The 7,144-nt window shown below is 52.9% G+C and overlaps 1 pseudogene; it reads left to right on the top strand.

Moving 5' to 3' along the window:
• Window positions 1-5,517: 5,517 nt before the first annotated feature.
• Window positions 5,518-5,656, top strand: LOC123151406 (uncharacterized; annotated as a pseudogene).
• The last annotated feature ends 1,488 nt before the right edge of the window (window positions 5,657-7,144 follow it).

The raw sequence follows: 7,144 nt of genomic DNA, 5'->3' as shown, positions 1-7,144 counted from the left end.
ACTCGGAGTGGTATATCTCTCGGATAAATCCTGCCGCCAACAGTCGAGCCACTTCCTCACCAATGGCTTTTCTCTTCTGGACGGCGGACCGCCGAAGATGCCCTTTGACTGGTTTTGCAGATGAGTCGACTCTTAGGCGATGCTCAGCCAGTCCCCTGGGAACACCTGGCATGTCAGCGGGCTTCCATGCAAAAATGTCCCAGTTCTCACGGAGGAACTGGATGAGCGCTTCTTCCTATTTCGGGTCGAGTGTTGTGGAGATGTGGGTCGGAGCTGCATCGGGGTCGGTCGGGTGAATGTGAACAGGCTTCGTCTCACCGGACGACTGAAATGCAGACTCTGTCGCGGGTTTCTTGGATCGCAGCAAGTCACTCGGATCTGCGTTTTGCTTGTACTCTTCGAACTCGACCGCTGTCACCTGGGAATAAGCAATCTTTGAGCCTTTCTGGAAGCACTCTTCTGCCTTTTTCCGATCACCGGTGACAGTGATCACTCCTTTGGGGCCGGGCATCTTCAATTTGAGGTACACGTAACATGGTCGAGCCATGAACCGCGCATAAGCTGGTCTCCCCAAAATGGCATGATATGCACTCTAAAAATCCACGACCTCGAACGTCAACTTCTCTTTGCGAAAATGTTTCGAATCACCAAACACCACGTCCAGAGCTATTTGGCCGAGTGACTCGGCTTTCTTTCCTGGTATAACTCCATGAAAGCCCATGTTACTGGTGCTCAGTCGGGACATCGGAATGCCCATCCCTTTCAGTGTGTCTGCATACAACAAATTCAACCCACTACCACCGTCCATAAGCACTTTTGTCAGTCGAGTGCCTTCAACAACTGGATCGACCACCAAAGCTTGCCTCCCAGGGGTGGCAATATGAGTCGGGTGATCAGATTGGTCGAAGGTGATGGGTGTTTGGGACCATTTCAGATAGTTTGCTTTTGCTGGGGCAACCATGTTCACCTCACGGTTAATAACTTTCAATCGACTCTTGCTCTCCACATCTACAAAGATCATTAGAGTAGAGTTGATATGGGGATATCCTTCCTCACTGTCCTCCTTGTCTTCGACCTTGTCCGACTCCTTCTCTTTGATATTAGACTGTTTTCCCTGAAACTGCTGGATCAGGAGTCAACATTGGCGAGTCGTGTGCTTCGGGTAAATGATATTCCCCTCTTCGTCTTTCTTCGTGTGGATGTGACACGGCATATCCATCACATCGTTCCCTTCTTTATCCTTTACCTTCTTAGGGTTCCAGGATCCTTTTGGTTTCCCTTTAAACTTTCCCTGAGTCACGGCCAGAGCCTCTCCAGGAGCTGCCGGTTCAGCCTTCCGCTTCTGTTTCCGACTGGTGTTTCCCTTTTCCGACTGACTCGGCTTGTGCTTGCCGCTTCGGAGTCGGTCTTCTTCTTCGCCGTTGGCGTACTTGGTAGCAATCTCCATCATCCGACTCAAGGTCATGTCACCGGTTCGACCAAACTTCAAACTCAATTCTCTGTTCTTGACGCCATCTTTAAAGGCGCAGACTGCCTGATGATCAGACACATTCTCCACAGTATGGTGCAAAGTAATCCATCTCTGAATATACTCTCTGAGAGTCTCATTGGTCTTCTGCACGCAGACTTGCAACTCTGTCAGTCCAGCTGGTCGCTTGCAAGTTCCTTCAAACATTCTGATGAACACTCGGGACAGATCTTCCCAAGTGTAAATGCTGCTAGGAGGTAATTGAGTCAACCATGCCCTGGCAGAACCTTCCAGCATGAGGGGCAAATGCTTCATGGCCACCTCGTCGTTCCCACCACCAATCTGAACTGCCACTCGGTAGTCCTCAAGCCAAGTTTCAGGCTTAGACTCACCAGTGAACTTGCTGACTCCTGTTGCCAACCTGAAATTGGGAGGGATAACTGCGGCTCTGATAGCTCTGCTGAAACATTCAGGACCAGAAACATGCACTCGACTGCTTGTGGGCGCTTCTCTGTCGAGTCCACCTCGATGGGCTCTGTTCCGGTCGACCAAACCTTGCACGATAATGGATCGCGCGTCGAAGCCTGGTTCTCTGGGGTCGACTGGAACTCTTCGCCCCGCACTGAGCTGACGTTTGTCATCTTGCTGCCGAGGAGCGTAAGACCCATCTCTCAGAGGGGAATTGGGTACTCGACGCCTATCATCTCAGTCGAGTCGGTCACCATGTTGGTCTCGTCGATTCTCGCGCCCTTCACGCCGCGGAGGCGATCTGGGGCTGTGAGCCGACTGAACCGTATTCGCAGCGACGGATCGACTGTGAATCATGTTGCGCGACTCCGACACGACCGAATTCTGATCTCCTGCTGCCCGGAGCAGATCCCTGATCTGCATCAAGCCTCTGCCAGCTTCCGACTGAGAGGGCTGGATGGACTCTGCTATACGGGTCGCAGCTGCTAAATTCTGGATTGGGGTTCGATATACCTGAGTCGGCGGGAAGAGTTGACGTCGACTGGTGTCGGGAACTCGTTGCCGCGCACGCTCGTCGAGTGCTCGCTGAAGATTCTCCAGTCGAGTGCGTTCGGCCAAATTGGCCAAACGTGCCTCCTCCAAGGCGCGAGCCTCGGGGGTTTCTCCTGCGATGGGAGTACGCAGGACATCCACGTTCCTGCGGCGAAGTTCTTCTCTTTGCAGAGAGTCGAGTGGCTCGGGCTGGTACTCTTCGTGATCTCGTGCGGGGTCGCCTCCGTCGCCTGCTCCCCCATCACGGGCGAAGCCAGGGGGACTGCGGGGCCCGTCGACCATCAGGATTTCCGCCGCTGGATCACTGCTATCGCACTCGGATGCGGTCTCTACGGAGCTAGTCGACAGATCGAACAGGCCGTAGAGAGATTCGTCGGGCTCGATTGCTGCAACTTGGGTGGTGGCCATCTGGCGAGCCACCGCGTGCCTCACCCACCGCTGAATCCTCGACCGGCCCGAGCGCTTGCGCTGGCGGGAGACCGAGAAGGTGTTCGATGGGGATGTCGACCGATACGGGGTCGACGGTTGCCGTAGCAGAACGCCGCGGACACATGCGCGAAAATGCGTCGCACCGCGGACGGGGAGCGCATCAACGTCGAGTGGAGCCTCCTGGAGCCAGGCGGAGTCGTCGGCGATGAAGATGAGAGCGCCGAGACGGATCTCTTGACCCTCGACCAAAACTCCAGCAGCCACCATGATGAAAGTACTCGGAAGACTCGCAACTTCCCCACAAAATCGCTAAAACACCTGCCCCACGGTGGGCGCCAACTGTCGTGGTTCTAAGCCTGACAGTAGAGTGGAGGGTAGGTATGGAGAGGCAAGGTCCTAGCTATGGAGAGGTTGTAAACACAAGGGATGTACGAGTTCAGGCCCTTCTCGGAAGAAGTAAAAGCCCTACGTCTCGGAGCCCAGAGGCGGTCGAGTGGATTATGTGTATATGAGTTACAAGGTGCCGAATCCCACTACCTGCGGAGGGGGCTGGCTTATATAGAGTGCGCCAGGACCCCAGCCAGCCCACGTAAGAGAGGGTTTAAGGTGAGTTAAGTCTGGGGCGTTACTGGTAACGCCCCACATAAAGTGTCTTACTATCATAAAGTCTACTTAATTACAGGCCGTTGCAAGGCAGAGTGCCTCTTGACCTTCTGGTGGTCGAGTGAGTCTTCGTGGTCGAGTCTTTCAAGTCAGTCGAGTGAGTCCCTCGTTGGTCGACTGGAAGGTGGCCTCTTCTAAGGGTGTCTTTGGGCAGGGTACTTAGATCAGGTCAGTGACCCTACCCTAGGTACATGACCCCATCAGTACCCGCTGATGGGTATGGGTACGGATGATGGGTAAACTCAAGAAGGATGGGTAAGGGTATGGGGTAACTCCACCCGTACCCAAACCCGGCGGGTGCCATCCCTACACCTGATCAGCGGTTCCATAGGACGACCTGGGCACCTGCTTTTGTCTTACGTGATGGGCTTCACACAAAGCTATTGAGACATCACATCTACATGGGCTTATTTGTGGGCTTCCAGGATTGAGCTCGCGTTAGGGGGGGCTAATTAGTCCTAATTGTAGAAACCTGAGCCAGTTATTCGTACGTATTGTAGGTTCGACGTAGACATTGGCGGGGGGGGGGGGGGGGGGGGGGCTGGCCCTCGCTCGTCCTCCCTAACTCCACCCCTGTGTACGTCAATCTGTTCAAATATGAACACCGTATACTACATATGTTCAGTTTTATTTAGGAAACTCCACGAAGTGGTATGAAAAACACGGTTATTAAGGACAGCCGTCAAAACCATAAAAGTAGGAAAACCACCTAGTAAAACTAGAGATCAAGCAAGGGCAAACAAAGTAACCATGTTAGTATCCTAGTGCTGCCCACCTTCTGCCAGGACCCGCGTCCCCAAAGCAAAAATAATTACGGAAGAAGTTGGCCTCCACTACCAAGAAGATATGTCGACCATGCGCAGGGTGTGAGCTCTTTGGTCCCTACTCCAAAAAGGAAAATCAGACCTGTGGGTTCCACCATAACCGGAAACAACACCTTCGACTAGAGTATTTCACGTAGAGAATTGCACATCACCGCCTCAATGAGCCCATGGGAAGTTCCGACTTATCTTACGACTGATGTGTCCCCTCAAATACAAATGACCATTATCCAATAGAGGAAAAACAAACTATTTTGACGATGCTTTCAAGGAGAAGACGCCCACAAGTACCGTCAACGGTGGCGTTGACACTTGTCCACTCAAAGTTTTCTCCCAAAGTGTTGCAAGTTCTGTCCAATGTGTTAAACAAAAGGCTTGTGTAACGTGACAAGTTGTCACTGTAGCGTATATCGTGTGCGTGTGCGTTGTATATGGTGTATATAGGCAGGTTGTTAGACTAGATAATCTTATCCATTGTATAGCTTGGAGTAGAGGTCAAGACTAGAAACAACCTGCCGATCCTTGTACTCTATGTCTATATATTAACACGCACGCGTCCCTGCTACATGCATACGCTTAAACTCTTTTCTTCTTTCATGGTAATCAGAGCCTACCTCGAATTCATCCATGGCAAGCTCTTCGGCGAACTCCTTCCCCTCATCTCCGTTTGCACCCACCGCAACAGAGAAGCTTACGAGAGGGAACGAGGCGCTATGGCGCGCCACCGTGCTCTCGGCCATCCGAGGGGCGCAGATGGCGTCCTTCCTCGACGTCGAGCAGGTGGTGCCCCCGACGGAAATTGAGGTCACCAGCAGCGACGGTAAGACCAAGTCCAAGGCCCCTAATCTAGAGTTCGGTGCGTGGTATGCGCGTGATCAGCAGGTGTTCTCCTACCTGCTGACCACGCTGCCTCGCGAGATGGCCATCCAGGTGGCGACGTGCCACACCGCAGCGGAGCTGTGGAACACGGTGCAGGGGATGCTGGCGTCGCATACCCGTGCACAGACCGTCAACGTCAGGATCGCGTTGGCAAACCTCCAGAAGGGCAACATGACCATCACTGAATATGTTGGTAAGGTCCGAACCCTCTGTGATGAACTAGCTGCTTCAGGGAAGAAGGTGGACGAGGAAGATGTCGTCTCTCACATCCTCGCGGGACTCGATGAGGAGTTCGACCCCGTGGTGTCCGCCATGTGCTCTAGGGTTGAGCCCGTCGGGGTCCCGGAGCTGTACTCGCAGCTCCTAAGCTTCGAGACCCGCATGAATCTTCGTGGCGGGTTCTCCCAGTCATCGGCAAACGCGGCAACACGCGGGCGCGGGCGCGGCCACAGCGGCGGCGGCGGTGACCGCGGACGCGACTTCAACAACAGGCAAGGTGGCGGCGGTGATCGTGGCTGCGGCTCCTTCCCCAAGCCACAAAACCGTGGCAATCCTGGAGGCAACAACGGCGGCGGCAACCACAACAACAACGCTGCCAAACCAATCTGCCAGATCTGCGGCAAGGTTGGTCACCCAGCGTGGAAGTGCTGGAAGCATTACGACTCCTCCTATCAAGGGGGGGAGGAACGATCAGCAAACATGGCGGCTCCGCAGTATGGCGTCGACACCAACTGGTACTTGGACAGTAGTGCGACGAACCACATCACAGGAGATCTAGAAAAGCTCACCATCAGGGATCGGCACACAGGAGATGATCAAATCTACACCGCGAGTGGATCGGGTATGACTATAGGACACATTGGTCAATCTCATATTTATACCCCCGAACGTAATCTTCTCCTCAAAAATGTCTTACATGTTCCTGAGGCTGACAAGAGTCTAATCTCTGCAAGCCGACTCGCTATTGACAACAGTTCTTTCGTTGAAATTCACCCCTACTCTTTTCTTGTAAAGGATTGGGGAACGAGGAGGGTTCTGCTGCAAGGCCGGGGTAGGAGAGGCCTATACCCTGTCAAACACATGGGACAAGGCGCCAAGAAGCACGTTGTCGGTGTCAAAACTGGCGGATCTCGGCTAGGGGGTCCCGAACTGTGCGTCTAGGCGGATGGTAACAGGAGACAAGGGACACGATGTTTTTACCCAGGTTCGGGCCCTCTCGATGGAGGTAAAACCCTACTCCTGCTTGATTGTTATTGATGATATGGGTAGTACAAGAGTGGATCTACCACGAGATCAAGGAGGCTAAACCCTAGAAGCTAGCCTATGGTATGATTGTTGTAATGGTTGTTTGTCCTACGGACTAAAACCCTCCGATTTATATAGACATCGGAGAGGGCTAGGGTTACACAGAGTCGGTTACAATGGTAGGAGATCTACATATCCGTATCGCCAAGCTTGCCTTCCACGCCAAGGAAAGTCCCATCCGGACACGAGACGAAGTCTTCAATCTTGTATCTTCATAGTCTTGGAGTCCGGCCGATGATGATAGTCTGGCTATCCGGACACCCCCTAGTCCAGGACTCCCTCACACGTGCTCAGTGCCATACCCTCCTCGGATAGACGGCACCGGCGCCTAGGGCATCCTTCATCAACTATAGTTAGCAAAATAATTAGTGAAAATAAGCTCCCATGTGTCAAATCTTTCAATTCCGAAGCTATTTGTGATTCTTGTCAATTGGGCAAAAGCCATCAGTTGCCCTATCCAAATTCAATAAGTGAACCAAAGTTCCCTTTGGAACTTATTTTTTCCGATGTATGGGGTCCAGCTATTGAATCCGTAGGCAGAAAAAATTACTACGTGAGT

This window comes from Triticum aestivum, chromosome 1B (assembly GCF_018294505.1).
Source record: "Triticum aestivum cultivar Chinese Spring chromosome 1B, IWGSC CS RefSeq v2.1, whole genome shotgun sequence".
Taxonomy (NCBI): domain Eukaryota; kingdom Viridiplantae; phylum Streptophyta; class Magnoliopsida; order Poales; family Poaceae; genus Triticum; species Triticum aestivum.
Note: the sequence above shows the minus strand (reverse complement) of the source record. Positions and strands in the feature narration are given on the sequence as shown.